General features: G+C 30.8%; 2 protein-coding genes across 3 annotated transcripts in view; both read right to left on the minus strand.

Annotated features, from left to right (window-relative positions):
- LOC145322066 (uncharacterized) overlaps nucleotides 1-6,975 on the minus strand; it is a 51,815-nt gene extending 44,840 nt beyond the window's left edge. For both annotated transcript variants that reach the window (XM_080163838.1, XM_080163837.1), the window contains exon 1: nucleotides 6,837-6,975. The gene's annotated coding sequence lies outside the window, so the exon portion shown is untranslated. The remainder of the gene's footprint in view (nucleotides 1-6,836) is intronic.
- Nucleotides 1-10,123, minus strand: part of Mondo (MLX interacting protein mondo) — a 372,455-nt gene that overhangs the window by 220,418 nt on the left and 141,914 nt on the right. The gene's annotated exons all lie outside the window — the stretch shown is intronic.

Consider the following 10,123-nt stretch of genomic DNA (forward strand, 5'->3'; position numbering starts at 1 on the left):
AGCACTGAAATTGTTGGACAAACGGACATTAACACTTGTATAGTATCTGAAATGAATAATCAGAATTTAAAAGTACAAGAGTCGAAGCAAAATTATAAATAAGTTTGTTGAAAAACTGCTTGATACAGGATAATGTTTATGGACATACTTACATTTTTGGACTTGATTATAGAGTTGCTTCTCTTATAATATTGTTCTTTGTTGTCCCAGGAATCAATACACCAAAAATCAGATCAAACGGATAATTAGAACACTTGAAAATTTGTTGTTAAAAAAGTAGAAAAATCAACATGTTTAAAATGGACGTACGGACATTCTGGTAATGATTATAGAGTTGCTACGCTTTCTAAATCGTACCCAACTACTAGAGGAATCATCATGCAAAGTTTGAAATCGCTAGGACAATTCTAACATGCCTAAATTAACGAATAAAAGCTATCTATCTCGGACGGACGTACGGACGGACCGACCCTAATTATAAAAAAGCTTCGCTTTTAAAAAAACTGGAAAAAATGAAGACATATATTCATAACATGTTTTTACGGGTGAATAAATAATGTTTTAGTTGGCGAAGCATCGAGATTGAATGAGAATCCTGGATGCTGTGAGTATTGGTGCAAAAAATATGACGTAACAAAAAAATTAGCCAATGAGAGGCCGTTATTGACCAATGGTAAAATTTATAGTGGCCTCTCATTGGCTAATTTTTTTTTGTTACGTCATATTTTTTGCACCAATACTCACAGCATCAGAATCCTGATTATTTTCCTATTTTGAAACAAGCACTCATTGCAAGGGCGACCCAAACAGTGTGCCATTACTTTCGCTAAATCATTATAATTATCAAATCTTTTAATAAAATTTTTCACATTTTCCTTTCTACCGCAAAATTTGTACAAAATTGTTTTTTAAAGAACTCACCTCTGAATTAATGTTATTATAAAACCCCTATTTATTTTTTGCCCCACAGTCTTTTTGCGAATACTATTTTAACACAACATTATGCGGGAGTGGTGAAACACCCCAAGCAAACAATTTGTTAAGACAAATCATTTATTTCCATAAAAAGCATGTTTTCATAAAGTCAGTTTCACAGAGACAAGGTTAGTGGCAACCTAATAAAATTTATTCTGACACAAACTTTACCGCCAGCAAAATTAAAAACATTGGCTTCTAAACCCATTAATATCCGCTGGATTATAACCGGTCCTAAGTCATTTTGAAAAAGCATGAACAGCATCGTATAACCGACAATTTTCCACGAATATTACAATGAAACTCATACAATTAACCCTCGGGGCTAACAAAACTAGTCTTAATGTTATAATTTTTATCTTGATATCCGCGGAAATCTGGCTATAATACTATGCGATAAATAACTATCATAGTTTGAAGTAAAAATTAAGATTAAATTCATTGTTTTTTATGACATAATGATTAACACAATAATTTATAATTAAATCAAATATGTCGAGGCACGTTTGCTTTTAAGTGTTAGGAATAGTTTTAAAAAAATTTTTATCATAAAATTCTGTTGAACTTTTTGATACTGATATATAGACAAAAGTGATTAACTAGAACTTCAGTAATTTTGCTATTAATAGAATGGTTTGACTTATGTTATGACAAAACTATTAATAATTTTTTTAAAATATGGCTACGAAATCATCGTGTTACAGACAATTTTTCAAATAAAAATCATAAAATGAATACCAGTTATGTTAGGCCCGGGCTTTCAAATTATCATTTTTTATTCCAATATCCGCGAAAAACTGTCTATAAAACAATTTGATAAATGACTATTCCAATAGAAACTAAATGTAAAAACAATACACGAAGATAAATTTAAATCATAATTGAATGATATAAGAATTAAAAATCTGCTAGTAACTATGCTCCTGCAGAAGAAAGAGAGTCAAGGATGATGGAAAATGCTTTTTAAGAAAAAAACTTTTCAAGTAACATCTCCGCCTGTTAAAATAACATCTTTTTAATAAACAACTGATTACAACATAATTCATACAATGTAAAAAAATAATGTATAGCATTGTATCACCGATAATTTTTCGACGATTATAGAAATAAAAATCATAAAATTAATATCAATTTTGTTAGCCTGGGCCTTAGGCGTTTGGACCGAACAAAACTGGTTTTAATCTTATATTTTTTATTTCAATATCCGCGGAAAGCTGTCTATGCTATGCTACAATGCGATAAATTATTATTCTTTTAATGCACCATTCCTTATCCCCGAAGAGATAGCTTGTAAAAACTGGTTGGTCAATTTTGGACAGAGACCCAAAATATCTTGCTAAAAATGGCATTGCAGACTCAGTAAAAAGATACTCACTAGAAAATGAAAATAATTTTTGCATGACTTAGATAGGGTCTAAATGTTGCAAAATCCAATTTCTAAACTATATTTATCTACGCCTCCTAGAAGCCTCTAGGGTCACTTTAGGTGGAGAGGGGGGGGGGGGGGAATTCCAGGCCCCATCACATGTTTACTTTTAGTTTTAAACAAATAATAAAAAAAAATATTGGGTGGGGGCTTAATTTTTTTCTAGAGGCAATTTCTCATAGGAGGATTGTGGTACCCTCCCCAAAAATAGTTATAAACCTTTTAGGGCCTATGAGAAGTAAAGGAGAATCAAATCGATTCAGCGGTAAGCGAGATCCTTCGGTACACACACATAGACAAACATCCTGTTAAAAGATAAAAAGATTGTTAATGTTAAGTTAAATTTAATCTAGAAAACCAAAAATAAGATTTGTCATGTCTACAAAAAAACTTTTTTTAATAGAATCTTTATAAATATTTTCAGGTGATATTAGGATATTTTACTGAACCTCTCTTTCGTCTTCCCTAGTTGCTAGGTGCGAAGCAGCTAGTATGTACTAAAATAGCTGGATTTCTGTTATATATGAAAATCTGTAAATTTTAGTGAAGCTTTTTTTGTTCCTGTGAAGTTTTAGGGCATTTGAAGTCTTGGGGCGTTTTTATGCTATATTTCCCTACTCTACCTTCTCTTACCCTTTAAATAAGGTGCCATTTGATGCTAGGGGCGCAGCCACTAGTTAGAATATAAAGTATATTCAGTATCATATATCATGTAATTTCAAATGTATAAGTGTATTGTCAAAATAGATTACCCCTGTTAGGCCATATATGCAAAAACAGAGAAGTTTACTTTCATAGGAGCGCAACCATTAAGAAAAAGAATAAAGTGTTGCGACTTTTCTGCGAAAATAAATTGGACAAGCAGCTGCAGCCTGCAAGTAAAAAGCCACGGTTCTTGGGTTTCGCAACCCAAGTCAGCTAAAGGTACAAGTAGAGCGGTTAGTGGCTTTAAAAAAAGAGAAAAAATCGAATACAAAATTTAATTTTTACATTAACATCAACTAGAAAAGGGTAAAAAACGTCATATTAACCTATTGCTTTAACAAAATGAGTTATAAAGAGGCTGCGCTCCACATAGGTCGTGCTAACCTATCCTAGTTAAACAGCTAATCTGCAAAACACGATAAAAAATTTGCAATTTTTATTTCTTGTTCATTTCATTCATATCTCGTGTCCCCCATCCACTTCCTTAAACCAACCCCCTTCCCTCCTACTGGATGAACAAACTGAACAAAAAGTGATGTCCATGATAGCAACCTAAATTGACGACATTTTTTTCTCGGCCATAGTATCCTCGTATATTCTATATCCATTTTGAAATTATCTGATTTTTGGTATACTGATTCCTATTTCAAGTAGGTACAATATTAGAAATGAATCATCTATATAATCAAGTCATAAAAATGTAAGTATGTCCTTAAACAGTATCATGTATTTTAAGCAGTTTTGCAACAAATTTACTTACAATTTTGTTAGGAATTATGCATTAATATCCGCATATTCAGTTCTGACACTCTACAAGTGTTAATGTTCGTTTGTCCTACCGTTTCAGAGCTTTGCTTTTATGGATGTTGTCATCCTTGTTTATATTTATATGTATACATTATTATACAAACAAACTGGTCAAAAACTGACTTTACTTCCTCAGTTTTTGTCAGGAATAAAAAGAATGAAAAAATTGAATGTAAAAAATTAGTTTAATGTTTTCTGTTTATTGTGTGTTTTTCCAAGTACTCTAAACTTTTCGTGTAAGCTTATTAATATATTCGAATAACTTAAAATGCTCAATTTCAAGAAAGTTATAGGAAAGCATGATTTTTTTTTATTTGACAAAATAATTCTATGAGTTTCTCTCATATTGTACCTGATCACAAATGAATTTTGGATACTTAATTTAGGTTAGGTTAATAATAGCCCGTTGCAAGAGGTAGAAATATATTCTTTTGTCAAAAAGGTGGTTCAGGATTCAGGTGTTCAAGAAATATGTTTGAGCTAAAGCACCAAACATCCTAAGAAAGTGTTAGATAGAAAAGGCTTTTTAAGTGTTAAAAAGTTGTTTTTACCACATATTTCACATTTTATTTGCCAATTATTTTATTCTTTACTTTTTTGGTATGTAAAGATGTGACTTGTTGTTGTATAGAATATCATTGAATGAGTCATCATCAAGGCAATGCATAAAACATTACAAGGATGACAACTTCCATAAAACGGACGAAGAAATTCTGTTACAGATCAAAACTCGTTACAAAGAGGTTCTAACAAGAAATTTTATAATTCCTTTAAAGTTTTCAAACAAACAAAAGTGTTTAAAAAGGATCAGTATAATTTACAGTCCAATATGTTAATTTTCTGTCTCCATTTACCGCATAAAAGTATATATGGAATAAGATATATAAGTTGGAAAGAAATTTAGTGTTAGAGGAAATTTGAAATCTGCATAAAATTTTAAGGATTTTTTTTATAAAATTCGTTTTTTTGTATAATTCTTTATCTAAAAGCGGAAAAAAATTTAAGGTAATTAATTTTGACATCTGTGATTGGTGGATTGAAAACTATCTGCGCTCTGATTAGAGAAGCCTAAGTGTCGTACATCATTCAACCAATTAGAGCACAGGTAGTTTTCAGTCCACCTATCAGGGATGTCAAAATTAATTAACTTAAATTGTATTTCCGCTTTTAGATAAAGAATTATACAAAAAACGAATTTTATAAAAAAAAAAACCTTAAAATTTGATGCAGATTTCAAATCTCCCTCTAAAATTAAAATTCTTTCCAACTTATATATCTTAATATGGAAGTTGTGGATAGACAGACAATCCTTGGGATAAAAGGTTGCAGAATCAACTGACCAAGATAAAATTATAAATAGATAATCCTAGATTTGTATCCTTACGCCTAATGGAAAGCTAAATTGCTTTTTTTCATGCACTATCGTGTTTTAAGTGCCACAAAGTGCATGGATGTATTTATCACTATCCAGTAATATCCCTAAAACAGATACCTTGACTTTTGCAATTTAGGGTAAGTTTGAATGTGATCATACTCTTGTTTAGATAGGGTACCAAGTAATGACACGTCATGCGTCATATTGGAAGGGTGTCGCTATTTGATTTACTATTTTTCTCTGTGAGATAAAGCGATGCTTGCAAATCATTTAATTCGCTATAATATAAAGATTTTTTTTAAATCGCAAAATCTGGGATCTGAAATCTGCGTCACCCTTTTAATTTGACGCAAGACGGCGTATGACCGGGAGATTTTATCGTCCACCCACTATCCTTGTTTACGCCTTTCTTGACTGGGGAGGGGAGGGGAAAGGATAACCGTTCTAATCTTATTTTAAGAAACTCCTAAACATTCCAAAAAAAAAACAGCATGTAAATTAGTGCCAAACTTGTTTTTCCAAGGTTTTGTAAAGTAAATTTATTTCTATTTTTCTCGTATAAACAAAGAGCTTGAAAAAGTGTAAAATTGCATGACCATATTTGATTCAAGGAGCAATATCCATTTAAATTTGATTTGATCCTAATCCCCCCCCCCCCCTTTAAATTTAAATTTAATTGAAGTTTGGTTTTCTGAATATAAACTCGACAAAAATATTCTTTTCTTTTTCTAATAACTAGCGGCTGCGTTCCTAGCACCAGAAGTAAAGAAAGTATGAAAATAGCCTAAAACCAAGAAGCTCCCATAAAATAGAGAACTTAATCTGTTCAGGAGTTATCGAAAACTTAAGCAAGAGACAAAAAATCCTTATTACTTTATAGGATAAGAATATTTCACAATAACTATTATTAAATATAATATTTGTTTTTGACTAGAATTATAAATCTAGGAATGAAAAATTTGTAAGGTTAAATTTTAGGGAGAGGGGGGGGGGGGTAACACCCCATTTTAAGTCATATACTTAGTTGTAAAAATATGATGGGACCATTTTTGATGAGGTACTTATGTAACTTTAATTCAAGCTTTTCAAGTGCAAATATTTTCATCTTCAATATTAGTATTTCTAGTAGCGAAGCTGCTTTGTAATTAAAAATGTTTGTCTGTATGTCCGTCTGAAACGTTTAGGGGGGAACATGATTTTCTCAGCTCCTATTCAAGATAGACGGCCTAGATTTTATTTCAACATTCCCATCATTATGGAGTATACATAAGTACTCATAGCGGCCAGACTGCTTTAAAGCAGCTTTTGTATGTTAAAACTGATTTCCACATGTCTTTGGTGTTTGTAGTCCGATTTTCAAAATTTGTATGGGTATATCAGTATCAATAATAATTTTTTGTTGGTAGATGAAAGGACAAGTGGCTTTTTTAATTTTTCAAATATCTTTGGTCTCAAAGAATTTGCAATAAACCTAAGAATTGGGATGAAAAACTTTCAATATAAAATCCATATGTAAAAAAACGCTACAAACAAAAATCTATGCCTCACCTTTAAATTGTAAACACTAAAAACTATCGCGGCAAAGCAACGCACTAACAATTCACCACGGTACTACACGCTCCACAACTGAGCGATGTGGTACCAAAGTTTTAACTGAGAAGGCCTCAGCTGTAAGTCAACAAACACTGCATACTTACTCATAGTTAAGAGAGAGAGAATGAGAGAGAGAGATACGTCACAGAGAGAGAAAGAGAGAGAGAGAGAGAGAGAGAGAGAGAGAGAGAAGAAAGGCACGAAGAAGGTTTATGAGTGATGCATGATTATGGGTGTCAAAACAAAATTTTAAAATAGAAAAACAGAAAAATTTAATATTTTATTAGACATTAAAGATTTATTTATTTGAGGCAATTTGTGTGTTTTATTTTAACGGAAATATTAAGTAGATTCGACAACCTTTTTAGTGATAGCTCAAGAATTACATCTGTAAAGTATACTTGCAGATAAATAGAATGCGAAATGCTTTACATAAAAGGGATGAAATTTTTGCGTCTTATAAAAAAAAAACTTTTTTTCTATGGCGAAATAAGCTTTTAGAATTTTTATTGTTTTTCTAATACATAATAATCTTAAAAATTAAGAGCGATGCTTTTCTTATTTAAGGGTGTATGTATAGTTATTTACAGCTTTCTCGTAGATTTTGGGCATGTATAAATTACCTTTATCCATTTCAATCATCGGATGAGGATTCCTTAATGATAAGGAATAATCTTAAAGCATATTAAATCTTAAGTCTGTATTCGTTTTTATATATGTAAGAAATGTCCTATAAACTTGTACAATGTAGGTACAATATAAGCATTTTTTTTTTTTTTTTTTTTTTTTTTTTTGTTAAAATGATTTATTCAACTTATGGAAAAAATCATAAAAAAAAACAAATTTAATATAAACAGATCAATTTTAGATCTTTTTTCTACTGTATAACGCGGAAACTCTATTATATTTCTTATATGTGGTTTGTCCATATCTTTAAGCATAGCTTAGCTAAAGGGTTTGCAGTAGATAAACAATACTCAGTGTTACGAGCATTCTAATTATTATACTCTGATATCTGCGCTCTTTAATAAATGCACTCATAAGGTGCTGTTTCAGTTTTAACAGGCTAGACGTAGTTATTCTACGCTTACAACTCGATGGCAAAAAAAGAACAAATATATCAAAATTAACCAATCAGATAACTCCTATAAGATCTTCGAAACATAGTTTTTGTTTTAGTATTTTTCAGGGAAGCTTCAAAATAGTCCATGGTTGGATGGTTTTTTTAGAATAATAGCATCATTATGATTTATTATCAAACATATAACCCTTAAACTTTTTTTGGTATTCAAAAATATCTTCAATATAAAACAGAGCTTTTGCTATAACTAAACATCATTTTTTGCTTCACCATCTTTTGAATGGATTTAAAATACACATGGATAGTATGCAGAGGGAAAAATTGTTGTTAATTTAGGTTGTTAACACGTAACTAGTTATTTTAGCCCGCTACAAGTTTCACTTTATTAGAGAACATGAAAATCTGGTGTAACATCCAAGCAATGATAAATCCATTTTCTTTGGTGGCAACTAAAATACTATACATTTTGAAATTCGTGCATGGTTCATCGTTGGGTGTATAAAACTGCAGATTTTTTTGCTTCTGTTCGAAAAAAAACTTAATATATATACATATATATATGTATGTTCCTCCATTCGTTGGATACAATAAATTAGGAAAAATTGAAAGTGCAAGATTTAACAAATAATATCTTTCCAGTATGGCTTCGAAACCGATAGATATCCGTTGGATTAGAGCCGGTTCTCAGCAATACTGAAGAATCATGTATAGCAGCGTTTTACAGACAATTTTCCACGAATATTAAAATAAAATCCTCAAATTTATACCAGATTTGTTATTTAATCTTATAGTTATTATTTTTATTATTTTTCATTTTAATATCCGCGGAAATCTGTTTATAATACGATGCATTAAATATCTATTCTAAAATCTTTGTTATTGCTATGCTACTTAGTATTTGTCAAGTTTTAGTTAGGTTTCATTTTTTAGGTGCATTGAAAAAATATTGATGTTTGGGGAAGGCAAGAAGAGGGAAGGTAAAAACATTTAACAACCAAAATTAAACTCAGTATTTGTACAGTGTACACCCTTATATAACAGGATATATATTTGTGTGTCTGTCTGTCTGTCTGTCTGTACCGTAGTAGACGCTAACCGCTGAACCAATAGGGTTTTCCTTTACAGGGTAGCTTCTCTCACAGGTTCTGGGAAGGTTAATAACTGTTTTGGGGGGAGTTACCGACCCTCCCAAGAGAAATCGCCCTAAAGAAAAATGCCCCCTTCCAAGAAAAAAAAGAAAATAGTTCCTTAACTGTGTTCCAATTTATTGATTAGGGTTCTATAGCTACTATACTTTTCAACACATGATACAAATAATGGAAATGATTTTAGACGATCTTTTTAGGAAAAGCCTGGAACAAATATTCAACCAATAATATAGCCGAATTTTACCTAAATTGTGTTCTTATTGGTTCAATTTATTGATTATGGATCTAGATATACTATATCTATTTTTTTCTTGCAAAAATGTACAAAAATTGAAAATAATTGTAGACTACCTTTAGAGAAACTCTTTAGAAAAAGCGTAGGTGGGACAAACATTCAACCAATAATATAGCCGGATTTTACCTAAACTGTGTTCTTATTGGTTAAATTTATTGATTATGGATCTAGATATACTATATCTATTTTTTTCTTGTAAAAATGTACAAATATTGAAAATAATTGTAGACGACCTTTAGAAAAACTCTTTAGAAAAAGCGTAGGTGGGACAAACATTATACTAATAATATAGCCGAATTTTACCTAAACTGTGTTCTTATTGGTTCAATTTACTGATTATGGATCTAGATCTACTATATTTATTTTTTCTTGCAAAAAGTACAAATATTGAAAATAACTGTAGACGACCTTTAGAGAAACTCTTTAGAAAAAGCGTAGGTGGGACAAACATTATACTAATAATATAGCCGAATTTTACCTAAACTGTGTTCTTATTGGTTCAATTTACTGATTATGGATCTAGATCTACTATATTTATTTTTTCTTGCAAAAAGTACAAATATTGAAAATAACTGTAGACGACCTTTAGAGAAACTCTTTAGAAAAAGCGTAGGTGGGACAAACATTCTACCAATAATATAAGCGGATTTAACCTTAACTGTGTTCTTATTGGTCCACTTGACTAATTATGGATCTAGTTCTACTATATTTATTTTTT

This window comes from Acartia tonsa, chromosome 6, assembly GCF_053477335.1.
Source record: "Acartia tonsa isolate MP-2025a chromosome 6, ASM5347733v1, whole genome shotgun sequence".
NCBI lineage: Eukaryota > Metazoa > Arthropoda > Copepoda > Calanoida > Acartiidae > Acartia > Acartia tonsa.